Here is a 22,830-nt window from a genome sequence, read left to right on the forward strand (position 1 = left end):
TATAAATAAACCCAAGAAATAGGCAAATAGGTAAACCTAGATTGGGGAGGGGGAGATTAAGAAAGGAGTACAAGTACCACTATAGGAGAGGTTATTTTTCAAGCTGTAAGTGATACCTAACACTAATTACTTTTGAGAATCATAAAGTTAATACTCTGGAAGTACTTTAGTATTCTTGATTTATCAAGAAGACGTGGATGGCCTGACCTGAACGAACCACCCCAAAAAGAAAAGTAAAAAATTTCAGTTGACAAAGAATTACCTAGCAAAGGAAATGGAGTCAAAATAGGCACTTTTGCTTCTCTAAAAAATTTACAGGTGTTGGATGAGAATTCTATTTTTATTAGATTATCAATAAATTTCTTTATCTTGTGTGCCTTTTCTTTCTTTGCCCATTTTTCTGATTGAATTTTAAGGTTTTCATTATGTCTTTAATCACTTTTAAGTTTCACTTCTAACGTAAGGTAGATAGGGAAGCTTTTGATTTTTATGTATTCAGATGTTTCTCTTTGTAGATGTTCTTATAAATTCCTCATCCTGCAAACATTTCTTTACCTGCAAAGAAGCAAATACTGAGTTTGCTCAGTATTTCAAAATTGAAAAAGTTTTTTCAAAATTTGAAAAAAAAAAAAAGATAAAATATTGCAAACTGTTCCAGAACATTAAAAAAAAAAAAAAGCTATCATACCATTAAATAAAGCTAGCATAATCCTGACATTATCTGTCCAAGGACACACAAGAACAAAGAACACAAGTATAAACTAATCCCACCTATGAACATGTTATTATATATTATACAACACTGTATATACCACATATTAACCTAATAGCAAAATGAGTAATTTCCTTAGCGCAGACTGAGTTAGGTACAGTGCTGAGTATTTAACTTAGAGTCATTTAAACCTCACAACAGCTCCCATGAGTAGACTCCCATATTAGAGTGTATTCCTGAAACATCGCATAAATAAGTCAAAACTCATATAAATAAAAGCTAAACCTTAATAAGGAGGCAGATATTTCTGTTTACCCATTAAAATGTTTCTTTGCATTTCAAAAGCATGCATGAACACAACTTATGACTCATGTGGGCCAAAAAGCTTTGAAATTATGTAAATTTTGACTGGTTTTCAATTTGGGGGGACTGGCATAATTTCAAACTTTGTGGGACTCATCTCCATATTGACATCTGTCTTCCACTTCCCTTAAAATGTGGCCCTTTCATGTCTCTTATTCTCCAGGTTTTGAAAGAAATATAGGGAAATATCCTAGTGATGTAAGAAAAACAACTGTAAACTGAAAAAAAAAAAATGGCAAGTGATAATCAGCACCCAGAGACGAGGAACAAGAGGCAGAAAGGAGAGGAGTGTGTGCCCATCTTCAGGGGCCATGCAGGTGGGCACAGAGGCCATGATGATGATTTATCATAAGTCAGAAATCTGAACTGTGAGAGGAAATTAACCAAATACCAAGTATTAGTTGAATTAAAAAAAAATAAAACCACTAAAGATCAATAAAAACTCATTAGCTATAAACCATCTAGCCTATGCTTTTAAGCTTTCCTGTAAAAAATATCTACAGATGATAAAGATGCCATCAAAATTCAGTTGCAAAAGAATGAAACTATTAGTCAATCTGGCTCATGGAGAAAGAAATCTACACATCAAAATATACTGAAGGTTCCATTTAAGAAACTGCAGGTAAAGAAATGTTTGCAGGATGAGGAATTTATAAGAACATCTACAAAGAGAAACATCTGAATACATAAAAATCAAAAGCTTCCCTATCTACCTTACGTTAGAAGTGAAACTTAAAAGTGATTAAAGACATAATGAATCCAATGGAACAAAGACAGTCTCTTCAACAAATGGTGTTGGGAAAATTGGATAGCCACATGCAGAAGAATGAAACTGGACCATTTCCTTACACCACACACAAAAATAGACTCCAAATGGTTGAAAGACGTCAATGTGAGACAGGAGTCCATCAAAATCCTAAAGGAGAACACAGGCAGCAACCTCTTTGACCTCAGCCGAAGCAACTTCTTCCTAGAAACATCGCCAAAGGCAAGGGAGGCAAGGGCAAAAATGAACTATTGGGACTTCATCAAGATAAAAAGCTTTTGCAAAGCAAAGGAAACAGTCAACAAAACCAAAAGACAACCGACAGAATGGGAGAAGATATTTGCAAATGACATATCAGATAAAGGGCTAGTATCCAAAATCTATAAAGAACTCATCAAACTCAACACCCAAAGAACAAAGAATCCAATCAAGAAATGGGCAGAAGACATGAAAAGACATTTTTCCAAAGAAGACATCCAAATGGCCAACAGACACATGAAAAAGTGCTCAATATCGCTCGGCATCAGGGAAATCCAAATCAAAACCTCAATGAGATACCACCTCACACCTGTCAGAATGGCTAAAATTAACAAGTCAGGAAATGACAGATGTTGGCGGGGATGCGGAGAAAGGGGAACCCTCCTACACTGTTGGTGGGAATGCAAGCTGGTGCAGCCACTCTGGAAAACTGTATGGAGGTTCCTCAAAAAGTTGAAAATAGAGCTACCATATGATCCAGCAATTGCACTACTGGGTATTTACCCCAAAGATACAAAAGTAGGGATCCGAAGGGGTACGTGCACCCCGATGTTTATAGCAGCAATGTCCACAATAGCCAAACTGTGGAAAGAGCCAAGATGTCCATCAACAGATGAATGGATAAAGAAGATTTGGTATATATATACAATGGAATATTATGCAGCCATCAAAAGGAATGAGATCTTGCCATTTGCAACGACGTGGATGGAACTGGAGGGTATTATGTTGAGTGAAATAAGTCAAACAGAGAAAGACATGTATCATATGATCTCACTGATATGAGGAATTCTTAATCTCAGGAAACAAACTGAGGGTTGCTGGAGTGGGGGGTGGGGTGGGAGGGATGGGGTGACTGGGTGATAGACACTGGGGAGGGTATGTGCTCTGGTAAGTGCTGTGAATTTTGCAAGACTGTTGAATCTCAGATCTGTACCTCTGAAACAAATAATGCAATATATGTTAAGAAAAAAAAAAGAAGAAGAAGAAGAAGGTAGCGGGAGGGGAAGAATGAAGCGGGGGAAATCGGAGGGGTAGACAAACCATGAGAGACGATGGACTCTGAAAAACAAACAGGGTTCTAGAGGGGAGGGGGGTGGGAGGATGGGTTAGCCTGGTGGTGGGTACTGAGGAGGGCACGTTCTGCATGGAGCACTGGGTGTTATGCACAAACAATGAATCATGGAACACTTCATCTAAAACTAATGATGTAATGTATGGGGATTAACATAAGAATAAAAAAAAATTAAAAAAAATAAAAAAATAAAAAAATAAATAAAAAAAAATAAAAAATAAAAAAAAAAAAAGACATAATGAAAACCTTAAAATTCAATCAGAAAAATGGGCAAAGAAAGAAAAGGCACACAAGATAAAGAAATTTATTGATAATCTAATAAAAATAGAATTCTCATCCAACACCTGTAAATTTTTTAGAGAAGCAAATCTGAGGTATGAAATCATTTATTAAATAGTTCCCTGGGACCTTCAGGTAGAGAGACCTCAAACCTTTAATCTTGCCTAACCTAACACATGGTCTACTTCTGCTTCTCTCTCCAGAACCACTTCATGCTAGAAATCATAAGCACTTCCCTAAAGGAATCACATTCTCTGGGAAGCTCTACTTGTATTTTCCTCTCTACCCAGAGTGCTACTCTCCTTATCTCCATGGCTTACTCATCCTGTAAGCCTTAACTCAAAGGTTACTTTCTCAGGGAAACTTTGGCTTCTTCCCACTCTTCCCCACCTCTCTGCCCTGAGCAGAGAATAGCATAAACAGACTTCTATAATGACATTTATTACGCTGCAACAAGATTATTTTTGCTCTTCGTTTTTTTTAAAGCAACAGTTTGCTTAAAATGTTGGGATTCACCTATTTACCAGTCCCTTCATTCTGGACAGTGACAATGGGAAGAAATTAAAGACAGACTGACATGGGGCACCTGGGTGGCTCAGTCGGTTAAGCGTCTGATTCTTGATTTAGATTCCTGTCATCTTAGGGTCCTAGGATTGAGCCCTGCATCAGGCTCCCCACTGAGTGGGGAGTCTGCTTGGCTCCTTCTGCCCCTCCCATTGCATGCACTCTTTCTCTTTCTCTCTCTCAAAATTAAATAAATAAACCTTAAAAAAAAAAGACTATTTAAAATTGCATCAAAAACATTAAAATAAGTTTAACAAAATATATGCAAGATCTCAACACTGAAAACTAAAAAACACTGCTTAGAAAATAAAGATGAAAATCAATGGAGAGATATATTATGTTTATGGATTAGAAGAATTCATAGTGTTAATATTTCAATTCTCCCCAAATCAATCTATAGATACAACTCAATCCCATCAAGTTGTTTTGGCAGAAATTGACAAGCTAATTCTAAAATATATATAGAAATGCAAAGAAATGAGAATATCCAAAGCAATCTTGAGAAAGAAGAACAAAATTGGAAGACTCACACTGCCTCACTTAAAGATTTTCTATAAAGCTTCAGTAATGAAAACAGTATGGGACTAGCATAAAGATCAGCAAATAGATCAACGGAACATAACAGAGAGCCTAGAAATAGACCTGCACTTATATGATCATCTGACTTTGGACAAAGATGTCAGAGCAATCCAATGGTAAAAAGCAAGTTTGTTTTCAACAAATGATGCCAGGACAACCAGATATCAAAACTGAAGGGGAAAAAAAAAAAAAAGAACTTTGAACCCTGACTCACACAGTGCAAAAAATAAGAATGTGTAGGAGAATTTTTTTTTTTTTAAGATTTTATTTATTTGTCAGAGAGAGAGAGCATAAGCAGGGAGAGCAGCAGACAGAGGGAGAAGAAGGCTCCCTGCTGAGCAAGGAGCCTGATGCAGGACTCGATCCCAGGAACCCGGTATCATGACCTGAACCAAAGGCAGATGCTTGACTGAGCCACCCAGGCGTCCCAAGAATGTGCAGGAGAATTTTTTCTTTTTTAAATGTTTTATTTATTTATTCATGAGCGTCAGAGAGAGAGAGAGAGAGAGGCAGAGGCAGAGGGAGAAGCAGGCTCCCCACCTAGCAGGGAGCCCGATGCGGGACTCGATCCCAGGACCCCGGGATCATGACCTGAGCCGAAGGCAGACGCTTAACCATCTGAGCCACCCAGGCACCCAAGTAGAATATTTTTGTAGGCGAAGATTTCTTACAGAAGACACAAAAAAACCAAAATCATAAAAAAAAAAAAAAATTGTTTAGGCTGTCTTAAGGGTTCCCACTGGCCAATGTGGGACAGCCTGAGCATGAAAATAAGCAATAGCAATGATGCTGTCAATATTTAAAAGTTCCAGTATCCGGGACGCCTGGGTGGCTCAGTTGGTTAAGTGTCTGCCTTCAGCTCAGGTCATGATCTCAGGGTCCTGGAATCAAGTCCCACATCCGGCTCCCTGCTCAGCGGGAAGCCTGCTTCTCCCTCTGCCTGCCGCTCCCACTGCTTGTGCTCGCTCTCGCTCGCTCTCTGATAAATAAATAAATAAAATCTTTAAAAAAAATAAAAAAACACAAAAGTTCCAGAAGTCCACAATAGTATTGTAAAAAAAGTGAGAGAGAGAGATGAGGTAGAAGTTCTCCTTTACAGAAAAAAATGTCAGATAAAAAAGGAAGAGATAATAAAATTAGAAAAATCAACAATTTGTAACCCACTGGAGGGTTAGTAACTGTAACTCAGCTGGAGTAACTGAGCCATGAAAAGAATCTTCCAACGGATGCTAAAAATTAAGAGGCTGTTGAGAAATAGGATCTTCACAGTCTCAAAGTATTATCCCTCGGATTATCTAATAATTCCACTGGGGATAATATACCTTTATAGTGAAGAGATCTGGCAGCCACCATCTGTACCCAATCAAAGAGCATTACCAATACTGGAATAAGCTGACATTATTATGTACCTTCCAATGTGATGCATTAAGAAGTACGTAACACCAATTATCTATCATGACATACCCTTGCAAAAATGTTTAACCTGATTTTAGTCATAAAGAAACAATAAGACAAACACAGCTTTTGGGATGTTCTCCAAGACAGGCATTGTGGGCTGTTCAAAAAAGTCAATGTGGTTAAAAACAAAACAAGAACAGAAAGAAGGAAAAGTGCTGTGGATACTCTTCAAACTTAAAAAACCATCAAGAGACACAACTATCAAATGCAATGCACAAGCCTAGATTGAATCTTGAATTTAAAAGAAAAGAAGAAAAGGAACGGAAAGACAAAAGAAAAGAAAAAAGAAAAAGGCACAGAAGACAATTGGGTAATTGATTATAGTTCAGTCTTCTGGTTATGTAGGAGAATGACCCTATTCTTAGGAGACGCATGCTGAAGTACTGAGTAGTAAGTGTCATGAAGTACATGGCTTAACTTATGAATAGTTCAGAAAAACAGAAGGACAGAAAGATGTTTTGTAATAGAGTTGCCTCTATTTATCTATCCATCCATCCAGTATCTATAAACATACATGATATATATTTAAATATAATGTATATAGAATACATGCACATATGTAGCATACAGATATTATAGAGAGCAAAGGCAAATTTTCATTACAAAAAAATCATTAAATTAACTTTGCTACAGTGTGAGCTACCTTTATAAGCACGGAGGAACCAGAATCATCCTAGAAAACCACTTAAACCATTCTGTAAAACAGAATGCACGTGGATTTTGTACACATTTGCGTAATTCTTCTACGTGAGGGTTTGAGACAGTGACAGACTAAAAGGAAAATCTCTATAATCTCTAGGCATCCAAATCATTTTGCCCTTTACGTAACTATCAAATTATCCCCACACAAATGAAAATTGGTTGAAGACTGCCTAAGTACTTGTGACTGCAGATAGCAGTCATTCTGTCTGAATGTTCAGCCACTGTCAAACCCCTAATAATGGCCTTTTTTGTTGTTGTCCTGAGGCCTAAATGAAACAGTGGAGGGTGTACTGAGCAACAGTTTGGGCTCTAAAGTCTGCTCAGGTCTTTAGTGAAAATGTGCACAAGATAATCACTTTTCTATAAGCTTTTACAAGCCAAATCTGTCCTTCATTTGGTTCCATATATTAGTACCCAAACTCTTCCCAGACACTTGGGGAAAGAGATTTTTTACAAGGCCTCATCCACTGAGGCTCGGGTATACCAGATGCTGTTTTATTCATGCAGCTGATTTATTATACTACACTGATTGCTACATTTCAACACCACTTCCTTCTGTTCTTTCTCTTACTTCTCTTTAAGAATTTAGAATGTCCAACTCCGTAGTAATAGCTCTCTATATAGTTTCCATGGTTTTATTCCAAATATTTATTTTCTAGGTCTTTTCTAGTGTTGTTTACTCACTTGAGATATAATGAAAGCTTTTAGTCCATCCTGATAAATCTGCTCACTCTTGGCTGCTACTTTCTGCCCTCTTCCTTCCCCCTCAACACACATATTCAAGGCCTTCTATTAAAACACTCTGTCATTTCTTGCAGTCTTGTCTCACTCAATAATTTCTGCTTATATCAGCAGATCAAAGTAACCATGTGTGCATAAACAGGATTTCACCTTTTAACGATATAGTTTAAGACTAAGATTTATTTAGAAATTAGTATCAATGACTTGGAAAAATTAAAGCAGAAAACAAATATGTTATGGTATTTTTAAGTCAGTCTTTTAACAACACTAATTTATCTCCCAAGCCCAAACCTGTTTTTATAGAAACTTAATTTCTAAACAATCTATTTCTACAGCAATAGTAAAAATATTAGTGAACTTTTATTTGACACTTAACATAGAAATATTAAGGTATACCAATGGTTAGATAAATGCATATTGATGTTTTCATAACTTACAAGGCAAACTAAAACATATATACTGAGAAACTGAATCTGGATGTGTACTACAAAATTTTAAAATTGCATTTGATAATTTTTGAAAATTCAAAGTTTGCCAGGAATATACCATGTCTACTTTATTTACTCCACAAATATGTGTCGAGCACTGAAAAGCTGTGTCAGGTCTTCCTCTGAGCACTGGGGATGTGGCAATGAACAAAATCAAAAATATTTCCTACCCTCACAGAGCTTACTTTTTTATTTTTTTAAAAAGATTTTATTTATTTCTTTGAGAGAGAGTAAGAGTGAGAGAGATCACAGAGGGAGAGGGAGAAGCAGGCTCCCCAGTGAGCAGGGAACCCAACGCGGGGCTCAATCCCAGGACCCTGAGATCATGACCTGAGTTGAAAGCAGACTTTCTAAAATAAGGGAGCAGAGGATAAACAAAAGAGCACTGTACGTTTAAACTGCATGGTCAGGATGACCTCACTGAGAAGGTGGAGCAAAGAGCATTGCAGGGAGAGGGTAGAGTAAGGGCAAAGCCCTGAGGTGGGGTGGAGTTGGCCATGCAAGAGTGCAGACAGGTCATTAGCTTTCAGCTTGGCTGGAGCTAAGTAACAGAGCTGGAGAGCAGAAGGAGAGGATAAGAGAGAAGAAGGGGTGGAGGGCCTTACACATCACTGTAAAAACTTTAATGAGACAGGAAGACACTGGAAGGTTTTCAGTAGAGGCTCTCTAGCTGAGAGAACCATAGAAGCAGGAAGGCCAATCAGCAGATATGGTAACAATTCAGGAAAGAGGTTGACTTAGTAGACTAGCGTGGTAGCATGGAGGTGGTGAGAACGGACTGGTTCTAAATACAGAGCCAAAAGCATTTTTGATGGCCTGGGTATGGGATAAAGGAAGGACAAAAGGAGAACTTCCAGGTTTACAGCCTGGGGAAATAGAAGGATGGAGTTGCTATTTACTGAAATGGAGAAGATCGTGGACGGGCAACTTTGAGGAAGAACAGTTTAGTTTGGACACATAAAGTGTAAGATGCTTATTAATATCCAAGTGGATAGTAATTATTATTATTAAAGTAAGTAGCTGCAAATAAGTGAGTTCAGGGAAGAGGTCTGAGCTAGAGAGAGAAATTTGAGAGTTGGTAGGCAGCATAGGAATGGAAGTTAAAACCATGCAATAGAACAGAAATTTGAATGTTCTCCCTTCTTTCCATAAAGGATGAGACAAGGGGGTGCCCTCTTTCAGTCCACTAAAAGTTCCCATTTTGTTAAATAATAAGCACTGAACACCTACAAAATGTAAAACCCCAAGGACATTTAAAAGGATTCAAAAAGCAATGCAAGTGTCCCCCCGCTCTCGGCAGAACTTCCATCTAGTTGAGGAGACAGATAAATAATTGAAGGGAATGACTGAAGAGAAAGGAAGGAAGGAAGTCAAGTGCGCACTCCTGACAATAACCATGCCCCTGGGTGTTGTCTGGTCCGAGGGAAGATGAGCCAGCCAGAGAGAGGAAGGACATTTGACAATGTAGATTTGTTCTTCCACAGATCACAGGTTGGCAAAATGGCAGCATGCCATGGAGTGGCCCAGTCATGTTGGGTAGTTCATGTTGTTAGCTCACTACCTCCGCAGGTGTTTACAACTTGGTAGCCAGTTATGCCACCAGCACTGGCTGAGTCAAATGGCTGGAATGTTACAGCCATATCCCATCACTGCTCAAATAAAAAAATCTCTCTCAATATGGACTCTGGCGAACAAGAATATTCATCTTTTTCAGAAACTGCTATCAGGTGGCCCAGAATAACTAGAACAACGTAGTCTTTATAGCTACCTTCCTTCAACTTCTACTGTCTCTCTCCAAACTCTGATTCTCCTCCTAGTAGATCTCTTCTGGTGCTCAAACAGATTTTACAGCTTTTCTCCCTTTCTCAGCTTCAGCTCTAATTTCTATACTCATGTATTTCCTTCACAGCTCACCTGGAAACAACTTTATTTTAATCTTCTAGGTCAGAGAAGCTATACATAACCCCATTTCCATTCATGAGTCAAACAGAGTCATTTCCACAGGTATAAAAGACTGCTGATTTTTTTGGTTGCTGACTACCCACCATCTTCCAGAACTTTTTCTTCTTCCCACAGAACAAAATCTACTTTTAGCTCTCCTAAAAAATCACAGGAAATCAGTTATTATGGTTAGCACTATTTTTCCCAATTTTGAATTCATTAGTACTCTCAACCATCAGTTGATGGTAATTCAGAGCAACCATGTTGCTCCTTAGTGCACACATTCTCATGAATATTTAAAACTTCCTCTTAGGGATGTGCTGCCAGCTTTAGCAATGATGGAGTCAACCATCATATTACTTCCTAGACAGATGAGGTCTGTCGGAGGAGATCATCAAGAAGACATGACCACCAACCTGTGAGCTTGACCTGGCCACCTGGAAGCTCCCCACCCCCTTTCCTGTCCTTGGAATGTGTATTCTGCTTGTCTTCCCCACTCCCAGAAGCTGCTCCAAAGATACAGCCTTGAAATAGAACTGTGGTGCTGACACCATCTGGACTGGGTATGTGATTGACTGAACTTGCTTGACGCCTCGACATAAAATGTTAAGATTCTGGAGGCCGGGTGAGGAAAACTACTCATCTTGCAGCTGCTCAAGACAAGCCTTGTAAGTAAGTTCCTTCGTTCCTTACAACTGCCACGACCAATGTGAAGTGGTCTGTCTCTTTCTTCACTCTATCCCTGCCCTGCACACACATGGGCCAGTTTCAGATTACACTCTGGAAGCTCCAAAGGAAGCTGTAAACCAACAAAATCCCTCAGTTAAGAAACCTGAAACATTTTCCGATGCATAAGAGGACACGTCCGTACCAGGTAATGCCATTTCTTCAGTGCTTACTGCAAGCAATTTTCAAATAGAGGCTTTCAGTTCTCAGGACAGAACTATGATCTTATTGACCTAGATCTGAAAATCAGTAATATCCCAAGGCAGTGAGCTCACTGATCTCCCAGGAATCATAGGCAAGTGGTTACAAGTGGACCCTTCTCTTAGTAACCATCTCTCTTCATCTCAATGACTAGAATTAAGAATGTCTTCATCACACATTCTCCATAGGCCTCCCCAAACTTATCTCCTCTACACAGGGAGACCTGAAGCTAAATTCCAAGTAGCCAGCTGACAAGCAGACAGCAAAGCTAAGGTGGCTATTCAGAAGCAAGTGGGGTTCCTCTTCATTCAACAGCACAAGACTCCTTCTGTGAAGGAGAAGAAATTAGCATTTCTGCCAAGCGTCACTCTAGCTGACAAAGCCATCCTCTACTCACTGCTCCTTAGTGGTTCCAATGCTGGGAGAAGTGGTGCATCAAGAGTAATGCCAGGGAAGACAGAATATCAACTGCCCCTAGTGTTATCCAAGGCCAACTTCCTAATTCACAAACCAGAGCAAACCAATAAAAGGAAATGTCATTCACGTCTTTGCCCAGGAGTATCTACCAAGAGGCAGAAGTTATACATGTCATCTCCTACACCTTAATATACAAAGATGGCACACAGTTCCTAACATGATTACCGATCTCTACGGTGGATGAAGGTCAGCTTGGTACACGTGACAGATAAGGAAAATCAACAGCAAAATCTTGATGCCTGGATTTAAAAAAAAAAACAAAAGAGTAGCCTTTTCTTTTTTCATCAGACTTCTTAGGTGGTCACACAGGAAACTGACCTTCTGGAGATCAGCATCAGATGATTTTATCAATCTAGCTTATGCTTCAGAAAACAGAATCATGGGTGCCTGGGTGGCTCAGTCGGTTAAGCGGCTGCCTTCGGTTCAGGTCATGATCCCAGAGTCCTGGGATCAAGTCCCATATCAGGCTCCCTGCTCAGCAGGGAGTCTGCTTCTCCCTCTCCCTCTGCCTCTCCCCCCCTGCTCATTCTCTCTCTCTTTCTCAAATAAATAAGTAAAACCTTCAAAAAAAAAAAAAAAAGAAAAAGAAAACAGAATCACAAAAACAAAGACCACTAATTCTAAGACTCAATGCAACTATAGGCTAATATACTCAGAAAACGGAATTATAGCCTCAAAATGAGAATGGATTCAGAGAACGTTACAGAGGCAGAGAACATCATAAAAGTAGTAGCATCTCTTTAAGCTCTCAAGGTTCTCGATAAAGGTTTGAAACCAGCTCCATTATTTGCTCTCAAATAATGTAACAAGAGATAAGCAATTACAAAGTCAAAAGGAAAATTGTAAGAATGACCTAAAAATACAGATATTGATGTATAACATATATACTACCTGTAAGTACTTCAAAAATGTTTAAGGTAGGAAAAACTAACAAATAATAACCCATAATTTCTTGGGTACAGCTTTTATTATGAAGACAATGCATGAAATTTGATTCTGCTGTGAGCTCCACCTTCTGAACTGGTAACCATGGCATTCCCCTAATATCTCTTACTGGACTTTTCCAGTTTTCCCAATTACCACTCATTCACATTACTCCCATAATTCAGACTCATCTCCAAAACATCCTCCATGCTGGTATCATGCTAGTTTCTTTAAAAATGAAAACTTGGGGCGCCTGGGTGGCTCAGTTGGTTAAGCGACTGCCTTCGGCTCAGGTCATGATCCTGGAGTCCCTGGATCAAGTCCCACATCGGGCTCCCTGCTCGGCAGGGAGTCTGCTTCTTCCTCTGACCCTCCCCCCTCTCATGTGCTCTCTCTCATTCTCTCTCTCTCAAATAAATAAATAAAATCTTAAAAAAAAATTTTTTTTAATTTTTGGGGCTCCTGGGTGGCTCAGTTGGTTAAGCAACTGCCTTCGGCTCAGGTCATGATCCTGGAGTCCCAGGATCGAGTCCCGCATCGGGCTCTCTGCTCAGCGGGGAGTCTGCTTCTCCCTCTGACCCTCACCCCTCTCATGTGCTCGCTCTCTCTCATTCTCTCTCTCAAATATAAATAAATAAATAAATAAATAAATAAATAAATAAATAATTTACTCCAGTCTTCCTCTTATTCTCAATATGTATTTCCTTTCCATTTCTTGCAAAGTCATGCATATTCTCTTGGGCCAGCTTTTTCTTTCTTTCTTTTTTTCTTTTTTTAAAGGTTTTATTTATTTGACAGAGAGAGAGACAGCGAGAGAGGGAACACAGGCAGGGGGAGTGGGAGAGAGAAACCATTGAACAAACTTGAACAAACCATTTCATCCCTCTACTCCAAACTCCATTTCTCTCACACCCAGGGCTGTAGCCATAGGGCCCTATATTTAGTTCCCTGTATAGGAGGAAGTTTCACCATCCATGCCTTCGCCCTAATGTTCCGTCTTCCTGGAGAGCCTTTTCATCGGACCACTTAAACAACAGCAATAATAAGCCAATGCATTGTTTAAGGAAGCTTAAGTACCACTTCCTCAAAGAAACTTTCCATTACCTCATTGGATGACACACATGTCATATATCTTTAATGGCACCTCTAATCTCTCACACATTGTTAACATTTCCTTTTCTCAGTGCTAGACCAAGAGTTCCTACAAGACATGTCTATATCCTTCTCACCTAGGGAAATGACTGGCCATGTGTTAGGCATTTGATTTGTTTGTTCAATTAATGAATCACAAATATCACCGTATAAAAGTCTGGAGTCTGGGTGCTTGTTAACCCAAATTAGGCAAGTCTACACACGTCTGGAGTTTCAATATATTACATTAAGTGAACCAAGAATATCTGAACTTTCTTTAATTACTATAACTGACAAAACACTGAATCAAAATGCACCCAAATTAATTAATTTGGTCATCTCTTTTTCCAATGTATTTTGAATGCTATTTACTGAAGTCGCTCCAACAACATACTACATAAACTGATACAAATATATGGAAACAGAGAAAGAAACCCCACTATATGAAGGGGACCCAAACAGACAGATATGTAATTATCTACCACAAGTAAAACACCATGCTAGAAGCTGTAAGGAAAACTAAGATAGGAAAGACACGACCCTGATCCTCAAGTAGAATAGTTTTATAAAGGAGGTAAAATGGTTATACAAATAATTAGAAATCAAAGCCCAAGGTAATTATAATACAGAGAAGATTGAACTTTAGGTTGTGGTGACCAGAAAAGTCTTCATGAAACAGCTGGCCCAAGGGGCGCCTGGGTGGCTCAGTCGTTAAGCGTCTGCCTTCGGCTCAGGTCATGATCCCAGGGTCCTGGGATTGAGCCCCGCATCGGGCTCCCTGCTCCGCGGGAAGCCTGCTTCTCTCTCTCCCACTCCCCCTGCCTGTGTTCCCTCTCTCGCTGTCTCTCTCTCTGTCAAATAAATAAAACCTTTAAAAAAAAGAAAGAAAGAAAGAAAGAAAAAGCTGGCCCAAGAGAATATGCATGACTTTGCAAGAAATGGAAAGGAAATACATATTTAGAATAAGAGGAAGACTGGAGTAAATTATTTATTTATTTATTTATTTTTATTTGAGAGAGAGAATGAGAGAGAGCGAGCACATGAGAGGGATGAGGGTCAGAGGGAGAAGCAGACTCCCCGCTGAGCAGAGAGCCCGATGTGGGACTCGATCCTGGGACTCCAGGATCATGACCTGAGCCGAAGGCAGTTGCTTAACCAACTGAGCCACCCAGGCGCCCCAAGGAAGACCGGAGTAAATTAAAAACAGAGGCGCACGAGCATGTCCAGGACCAGTGAGCCACGGACGGTCTGGGAGGGGCCCCACGTGAGCAAGCGTCAGAAGGAACAGCTGGACCAGGAAGGAGTACAGGTGACAAGGGCCATGCATGGTCAGCACCGGAGCGTGGGCTCGCTTTTCACACCATGAGCAGAGGATAAGGGCACACAGGCTCGACTAAGGAGGCCAGAGTCTGAGGACAAGGAAAATGCACCGAAGGCCACAGCCGTCCATTGGCTACTGAAATGCAGGCAGAGATGCTGGCCCTTCAAAGCATTAAACCGGACTCAACGGGTTTCTGGCTGCCAACAAAGTGAGGTCTAATTGTGGTTTGCTTCTCCAGGATATAGCCATTCTGGTATTCCAAAATTTATGTTTTCTCGATGTCCTATAAAAATATGTATTTTACCACCTGGACAAGCAGAGGGCATGAGAGAAACAGGTACGAATGCTGCTGAAGGGCATAAGAGTCCAGAACTTTCAAATGGTCTGCACTGAACAGCAGAGCACTAAAAGTTCAAAGGGTGTCAGATGGCCAGCTTTTACTCTTTGGTTTAAAAAACAGCAAGACAGCCCCTTCTAGTCTGGAAGCCCTTTCCCACCCACCCTCATTTCCAGAGCCTTCAAAGGGAAACTCACCCTCCACACAGAAACTACATTTCCCCCATCAAATGCACGCACGCTTCTCTATAATGTCACACTGCTACAGAGTTTACACAAAAAAAGACTGCAAATTGATGCCCCAGGACCAAACCTTGTCCTTATATAGTGTTTATCTGTCTGTTGGCTTGCATGATGTCTTATAAACACTGAATTAATTGCCAATATTAAAATATGAGTTTCCCCACACAAATCCAAATTTCTAGTTTCTCTTCCAATATAGGCAATCCTAGCAATACTCCCCAGCCCCCCAGTTTGCCACCTGGCCATCTTACTTACTTACAGCCCTGCCTGGTCCTTCTCGGCATTTGTTTGGGCTTCTAGTTTATGTGGTCTTTGGATCGCCAATAGTTGGGGCCCAGTCTCAGCTGGCTGTGTGAGGATGGGGTTCACAAAGAGCACTGCCTGGTGTCAGTCCTCTGCTTACTAGTTGTGTAACCTTACCCAGCTTCTCCTTCTGTAAAATGAGGACAAAAATAATGCAATGTACTTCAGAGGGCTGTTGTGAGGAATATATTAATTTCTACAAAGCAGCGGTTCTCCAGGTCCTGGGGCCGGTGAGACATTTTTGGTTGTCACAACTCGGGGAGGTGTCCCTGACATCTAGTGAGTCCAGGAATACTGCAGGACAGCCCCCACAACAACAACAACGACAAAATATCCAGCCCAAAATGTCAACAGGATGAGCAATCCAGACACAAAGCAATCAGAACAGCAGCTAGCACGGAGGAAGCCCTCCTTAAGTGTTAGCTCTTGGCAATAATGCCCACAGCAAGTACTGGCTGGTGTTCCTATCTCGGCTGGAGAAATTTCTAATAGCTCAGGAGTGCCTTGCTTAATGAATTTAACTACGACACAAATAGGAAAATATACTTGAAACTCTGGTTCCACATCACTAGCTCAACAAGCAAGTGGTTAATTTAAAGAAAACAAAAACAAAAACATGAGAATATATTTTCCTAAAACAGAAAGCAAACAAGAATACACCTGGGTGAGCAATAATGCACAATATTTGAAAAGCCTACTGTCCTGGAAAACATGGGTCATGAGACTGAGTGATTACCGCAACTTAGAAGGTACTAGGCCAAATTCCTCTCAACTCCAAGTTTTATACACTGAGGATGCCCACTGGTTCCAAGATATTCTTTTGGAAAACTGTGACAAGAGAAGTAGAGGAGAAGGGTTTGAAACTAGACGAGCAAACCCAGTACTATCCCAATGCCTGCCCAGGAATATCCTGCAGGCTTGAACAGCTCAGGTGGGGATCCTGGGTGAAAGGTCCTGCTTTGATGTGGAGTTACCACAACAGGTACCTTCCAGATCCAGATCGAGAACAAGCAAAGCAAGTGAAATAGCTCAGAAAGGCTAGAGCTCTGCAGGACATCAGAACCCACGACAGCCGGTGCAAGCCCCAGCTGCCTTAAGCCAGGAATACGGGCCAGGCTTCTTAGCCCAGCACCACACGCACCCCTAGCTGGGATCTCTGGGCCTTTTCTAATCTTTAATATTCAAAAGTGGAGTTGCTCTTATTTTTTCTAATAAACCCAGGCAACAATGATTTTTACTTGTGACAATGTGCCTTCGCCATTTACAACCAAAAGATTTGAGTTCCTCTTAAGGGATCCCTTGGTAACTGCAGAAGTCAGACCCTTAACTGAAACAGGAAAGAGGTTCTGTTGAATCAAAGCCAAGAAAAGCGTAACAGTGCTTCTCTCAAAGATGAAATGATAAAAATATAAATAAAACTAAAGGGCTCTACAATCTACAAAAAACTTTGCATGTATAACATGAATTGTTAAGTGTCTTTCAAGCTCAAGCACACACGTATTTGAACACCCATGTATAAAAGAGCGTATTACCACAGATACCAGGATTGGTAAACTGCATCACAGAGACTCCCAAAAGTGCTATGAAAGAGAAGGCTTCCATTAGAGATACAGGAAATATCTCATTAAATAAGCAGCACAAATGGACACGGAAGGACGGGCAGAACTTTGGCTGGATCTGTCCATCTATGAGGCATTCCAGGCAGAACACAAGCAAAGGCACTTTAGTTGAAATAGCCAGTTCAGTTTGGGGCACTGGGTTCATGGTGGAAGGATGGCGCTAGAGTCTGAGACCAAATCATGACAGCCTAGATCTTCAGAACATGGACATCAGTTGCACGAACAATCCTGAAGAGAAACTCAGTCAAAATACCCAGTGAATGGCTTAAAGATCAAAAGCTCTCTTTTGCCTAAATTTAAAGACTTTCCAACATGTAAGAAAGAAAGTAATTCCATTAACATAACTCTAATTCAACTAATGAAAGACAATCCCTATTACATTATAGGAGTCAAGAAGTCACCAGAAAGTAAATTAAACTATTTGTAAGTTTCCTATTATTCACCTACCATATCCCAGTCATAATAAGCAAAGCTTGGAAATAAATAATGAGCATTTTTAAATTGTAGGAACACAGTAACCCATTTTTCAACCATAAAATTCATGAATTGATTTTTACTTAATTTTTTTAAATGATTATATAGTACCAAAAAAGCTGAGCTGACCCAACGGCTTCCTCAATTCTAGGAAGAAACACCACCTGCTAAGAGAAAGTATGAGCTAGCAACTCTAGGCAATATTCCCATACTTTTAAGCACAAGGCTAAAGCTAAGAATTCAGTAACAAGTTTTGAACTCCCTTTCAAAGATGTGTGCAATTAGGGGCGCCTGGGTGGCTCCGCTGGTTAAGCATCTGCCCTCAGCTCAGGCCAGTCCTGGGATCGAGCCCAGCATCCATCTCCCTGCTTCTCCCTCTCCCTGCTGCTCCCCTTGCTTGCGTGCATGCTCACTCGCTCTCTCTCCATCAAATAAATAAAATCTTTAAAAGATACAGTCATTTTGAAACCACTGTCTACTAACAAAAATCAAAGATTTATCCAGAAAGTTTACACCTGCTCCCTGCTGAGAAAGGGGAAGGAAAATAAAGCAATGGATTATATTAGCCCAAGAAATATTACTACCTTGTATGAGTTTATGGACAATAAATCCATTATGTTGAAATATTGTATTCTCAGGGGCGCCTGGGTGGCTCAGTCAGTTAAGTGTCTGACTCTTGCAGGTCATGTCTCAGGGTCATAAGATTGAGCCCCACCTCAGGCTCTGCACTGATCCTGGAGCCTGCTTAAAATTCTCTCCCTCTCTCTCTGCCCCTCCCTCCCAGACCACCCACCCCCCACTTTGCCCTCACTCATTCTCTCTCAAAAAAAAAGAAATACTGTATTTTCATATATGTAGAAACCCGTTGTGATGGAACTTTTATGAGATATAACAGAAAAAAATATTAGGCTGAGAATCAGTAAGGTGAGAATTTGGTACCAGTTATGCCTTGAAAATCTGGGCTTCCACAGCCTGAACTTTAAAATGAGAGCACTGGGGGCACGTGGGTGGCTCATTCGGTTATGCATCTGCCTTAGGCTGGGTGGTGATTCTCGGGGTCCTGGGATCAGGCCCCACATCAGGCTCCCTGCTCAGTGGGAAGTCTGCTTCTCCCTCTCCTTCTGTCCCTCCCCCTACTCTGGCTCTCTCTTTCTCTCTGTCTCAAATAAATAATGTCTTTATAAAATGAGAGGACTGAATCATGATCTCTAAAATGCCATTTCAAAAAATATAATTTCAAATAATAGAGATTTGTAGCTGCTATGTATTCAGGGAAGCAGGGAGGTAGAGTAACATGGATTAGGCTTTGGGTTCAGGCTAATTGGATTGTTCAAATCTATGCTCACTCAGTACTAGCTGGATGGCTGAAGTACAAGCTTCCTTTCTGATCAAGAAGGAGTAATATTTACCTTTGCAATATGTTGGAAGGAAAGAATGTATGTAATGCACTTGGCACAGTGTAGGCACTAAATAAGGGCAGACGTTAAGTCTCTGGTCAGTTAAAAGTTCTGACGGAAAATGGTAATCCACTTGACAATGCAGTTTCCTAGAACTCAGCTCGGAGAAGAGCAGGGATTGACTGCCAGTCCTTTCCAAAGGGCGAACACATAAAGACAATACTGGAGGACTCAGAGGAAGGAAGGATAAAAGCAGGGAGCTGAAGATAAGCAGAGGCTGAGAGTCCTGCACATAATAATGAACAGGAAAAAAACAGCATGGGACACAGTGCTCGAGGGAAGACATATTTTCTTTTTTTTTTTTTTAAAGATTTTATTTATTTATTTGACAGAGAGAGCGAGAGAGCACAAGCAGGGGGAACAGTAAAGGGAGAGGGAGAAGCAAGCTCCATGCCAAGCAGGGAGCCCGAAGCGGGGCTCGATCCCAGGACCCTGAGATCATGACCTGAGCCGAAGGCAGACACTTAACCATCCGAGCCACCCAGGCGCCCCGGGAAGACATATTTTCATTAAGAGAGAAGACTACTTGTGAAAAAATATAGATAATGAATTGCTGTAATGATTTCATAACTAAAATAAAACAGAGAGCTGGCTAGAGTCTATGAGCATCGTTAAATAAAGAAGGATTTGGCAATACACAAATCCTAGGCTTTTGCCTGTCTACACCGGGTTCAGATAATGCAGCTCATGCCCACCTCTCAAGTATCATGTCCCCCCACCTCACTCTCTCCGAGGTTCACGCCATTCCAGATGGCTTCTCTTCTACCCCTGGAACATGCTAAGCCCATTTTTCCTTTAGCTCCTTTGCACTGCAGTGTCTGCCTGAAACTTCCACCAGATCTTCCCATGGCTGACTCATTCTAAACATTCAGGTCTCATTAAACTGTGACTTCCTCAAAGACTTCTCTGATCACCATATCTAAATTCCCTCTTCTCCCCCACATCCCAGTCACACTCTATCCCCTTATCCTGAACTATTCTTTCTATCATTTATCATTATCTAAAACAGTCATTTTTGTTTACATGTTTATTGTATCTCCACCAAAACAGAAGGTCTTTGAGGGCAGGAACCCTAAGTAAATTTTTCAGCACTCAATCTCCAACACCTTAAACCAATATGTGGCGTATATGAAGTATTCATCTGATAAACCTGTTCAAAGAATAAATTCAAATGATTAAAATTGCCATCATGTGAACATAAGTAAGGAAAAGTCCCCCAAAGTGACTTCAATTTCACTTCTTCAACAGTTTTATGCAATCATGCAGACTTAAAAGTTCAATGTTTAAGATAGCAAGATTTAAAGAGAATGAATTTATGAAAATATTATATATGTATGCATATATCGTACACTGCATTTTCACTTTATAGGCATGAGTCTATAAATAAAGCAAGGGTAGTAAAAGTTTTATTTTTGAAGATCCTGCTTTTAGAAAGAGGGTGGATGGGTAGATGGTATATAGATGGGAATTATCTTTCAGAACCCTTTTCAACAAAGATTCTGAGGTAAACAATCTGAACTAATTCCAGTATATTTGAGAGATTAGACCTGTTACTTTGTTACCTTGCTAAACTTATCCAAACTATTACTGAGTCAAGTGATGAATTCAGTGATTCCATCTGTGAAATAGAAGACAAATGACATGGTGAATAACTGGCACATTAACGGAAGGGTCAGAAAAGTTCCACAATTTTAACCCATATTTAAACAAAAGAGAAAAAAAAATCTCTTTCTAGAAAATCCTAAGCGAAAATAAGCATGCTACTGAGATTTCAAAATATGGCTGGATACCATGAGTGGGCAAGGCAGTGAAATGAAACTAGGGCCACAACACTCATAACTTGTGCTTTGATTTTTTAAATTTTGTTTTGTTTTGAACACAGATTTTCTTAATGAATAAAAGAGGCCAATGATCGACCTTGTCTGTATAAACCACACATCACCCTAGTCACCATTCGTGGTAACTCTGGAGGGCGCATGGCGCCAGCACGGGGTGGGACCCCACCGACGACTCCTCGGGGTCCGCAGGGTGAAGAAATGCAGACCTCACTACCTGCATCCAGTCCCAGCATCCCAGCCCAAGCACTGGAACGAGGTGGGGCTCAGCATTCTACAACTTCACTTTTGCATCCTTTATAAACACAGCCTGCCTAGCCCCTCCTCCTCCCCGAAGACCGCGCAGCGCTCGGCAAACACCCCGACGCTCGGGCTCTGGCCTGCGTTCACGGGTCTCCCGTAAGCCCCGGGCAAGTCATCTGGTCCCGGGTGACTCAGTTTTCCAATCTGTCAAATAGGGTGACGAGAAACCCAGCCTACCTTATCGGGTGGTTTCGGGCCGGCCGCCCCAGGCTGGCCCGGGGACCGGCGGTTCCGTGGTTGCGCCCGCGGGCGGAGGGGCGGGGCTTGGCGGGGCGGGACCGGGGAACCAAGCCCCGCAGCCGACGCGCAGCCCACCGCCCGCAGTCAGCCACCCGCTGTTCTCCTCCAGTACCCGGCCCGTGACGTCAACACGCTGACGTCGACGCACAGAGGCTCATCTCGCCCGAGGGACCAAAGACTAGGCTGGGGCCTGCGTGCCCCCGTAACAGAGCCGGCGATTGGTGGATGGGTCTGTCGATCATTTGCTGCCCAGTAAGCGACACGGAAGGCGGGAGAGGGCGGGCTGGTTTGGCCGGAGGGGAGGGTGGAAATCTGCAATTCGTTCTGAGAGCCCCGAGCTGGTTGTACTTGAGTGAGCGTTGTCCCACACTGTTTTGTTAAGCAGCCGCCTGTCCCGTGTCGGAGATTCTGCTTCTTTTGCTTTCCTGCAGTCTCTTGGTGGGGATTTAGGTTCCGGTTCGTGGAAAACAGTCATGGCCTGGATTTCAGGGCCCCAGGCACCTCGCACTGAGCTCTCCAGGAATGAAAAAGTAGGACCTTTCGTTTCTCTGTTCAAGCGTCACCTCCACTTTGATTCCTCCTCACGTCCCCCAGACTTATTTAGGAGACCCCTTTCTCTGTGATCCTGTCGCATAATTAACAGTCCGATCTTAATAGTAGTCACATTTAATTATATTTGTATGTTTTCCCACGAGGTGGGGCGCCTTTTAATTATTGTTTTAATTCAAATTACCTTTAAGTTTTAATTGAACTTTTTACCAATAGATGCTATAGTTATATCGTTCAAATATTTAAAGGTGTTGAAGGTCATATAGTGAAAATTATTCCGCTTCCAGTTTCTCAGGCTTTCAGTTCGCCTACTGAAGGGAACCACTGTTACTTTCTGGTTGGATAGTCTTTCAAAGAGACTTCTAAGTGCTATTAAGTTACACATAATAATAAATGTAAACGTTGCAAATAGGCTAAAATCCTTTTCAGGCACTAATTACAAATCCAGTCCCTATATGATGACTCCTAGTTCCTATGCATTTACATATGTGTATACCTTTTTTTCAAATCAACATTATATCCTTGAGATTTTTCCGTAATTCTATATAGATCTACCTTATTCTTTTAAAATCCTGCATGGTAGTCCTCGGAACCAATAGATACGGTTTATGATTTCCTTACCCTTGGATATGTACTTCATTTCCTTTTTGTTTTTCTATTAGAAGCATTGCCACATTCAAAATTAAGTGCATGCTTCTTTTTGTACCTATATCCAAGTGTTCTCCAGGGTAGAAATGCTAGCAAGTGAATGTGCTGGATAGAGAATCT

The 22,830-nt window shown here is 41.0% G+C and overlaps 1 protein-coding gene across 1 annotated transcript in view; it reads right to left on the reverse strand.

Moving 5' to 3' along the window:
- The window catches only part of STARD3NL (STARD3 N-terminal like), a 53,685-nt gene extending 32,077 nt beyond the window's left edge, over positions 1-21,608 (reverse strand). Inside the window, exon 1 of the mRNA XM_021682920.1 lies at positions 21,451-21,608. The gene's annotated coding sequence lies outside the window, so the exon portion shown is untranslated. The remainder of the gene's footprint in view (positions 1-21,450) is intronic.
- Between the last annotated feature and the right edge of the window lie 1,222 nt (positions 21,609-22,830).

The sequence above is a fragment of the Neomonachus schauinslandi genome, chromosome 12 (genome assembly GCF_002201575.2).
Source record: "Neomonachus schauinslandi chromosome 12, ASM220157v2, whole genome shotgun sequence".
Lineage (NCBI taxonomy): Eukaryota > Metazoa > Chordata > Mammalia > Carnivora > Phocidae > Neomonachus > Neomonachus schauinslandi.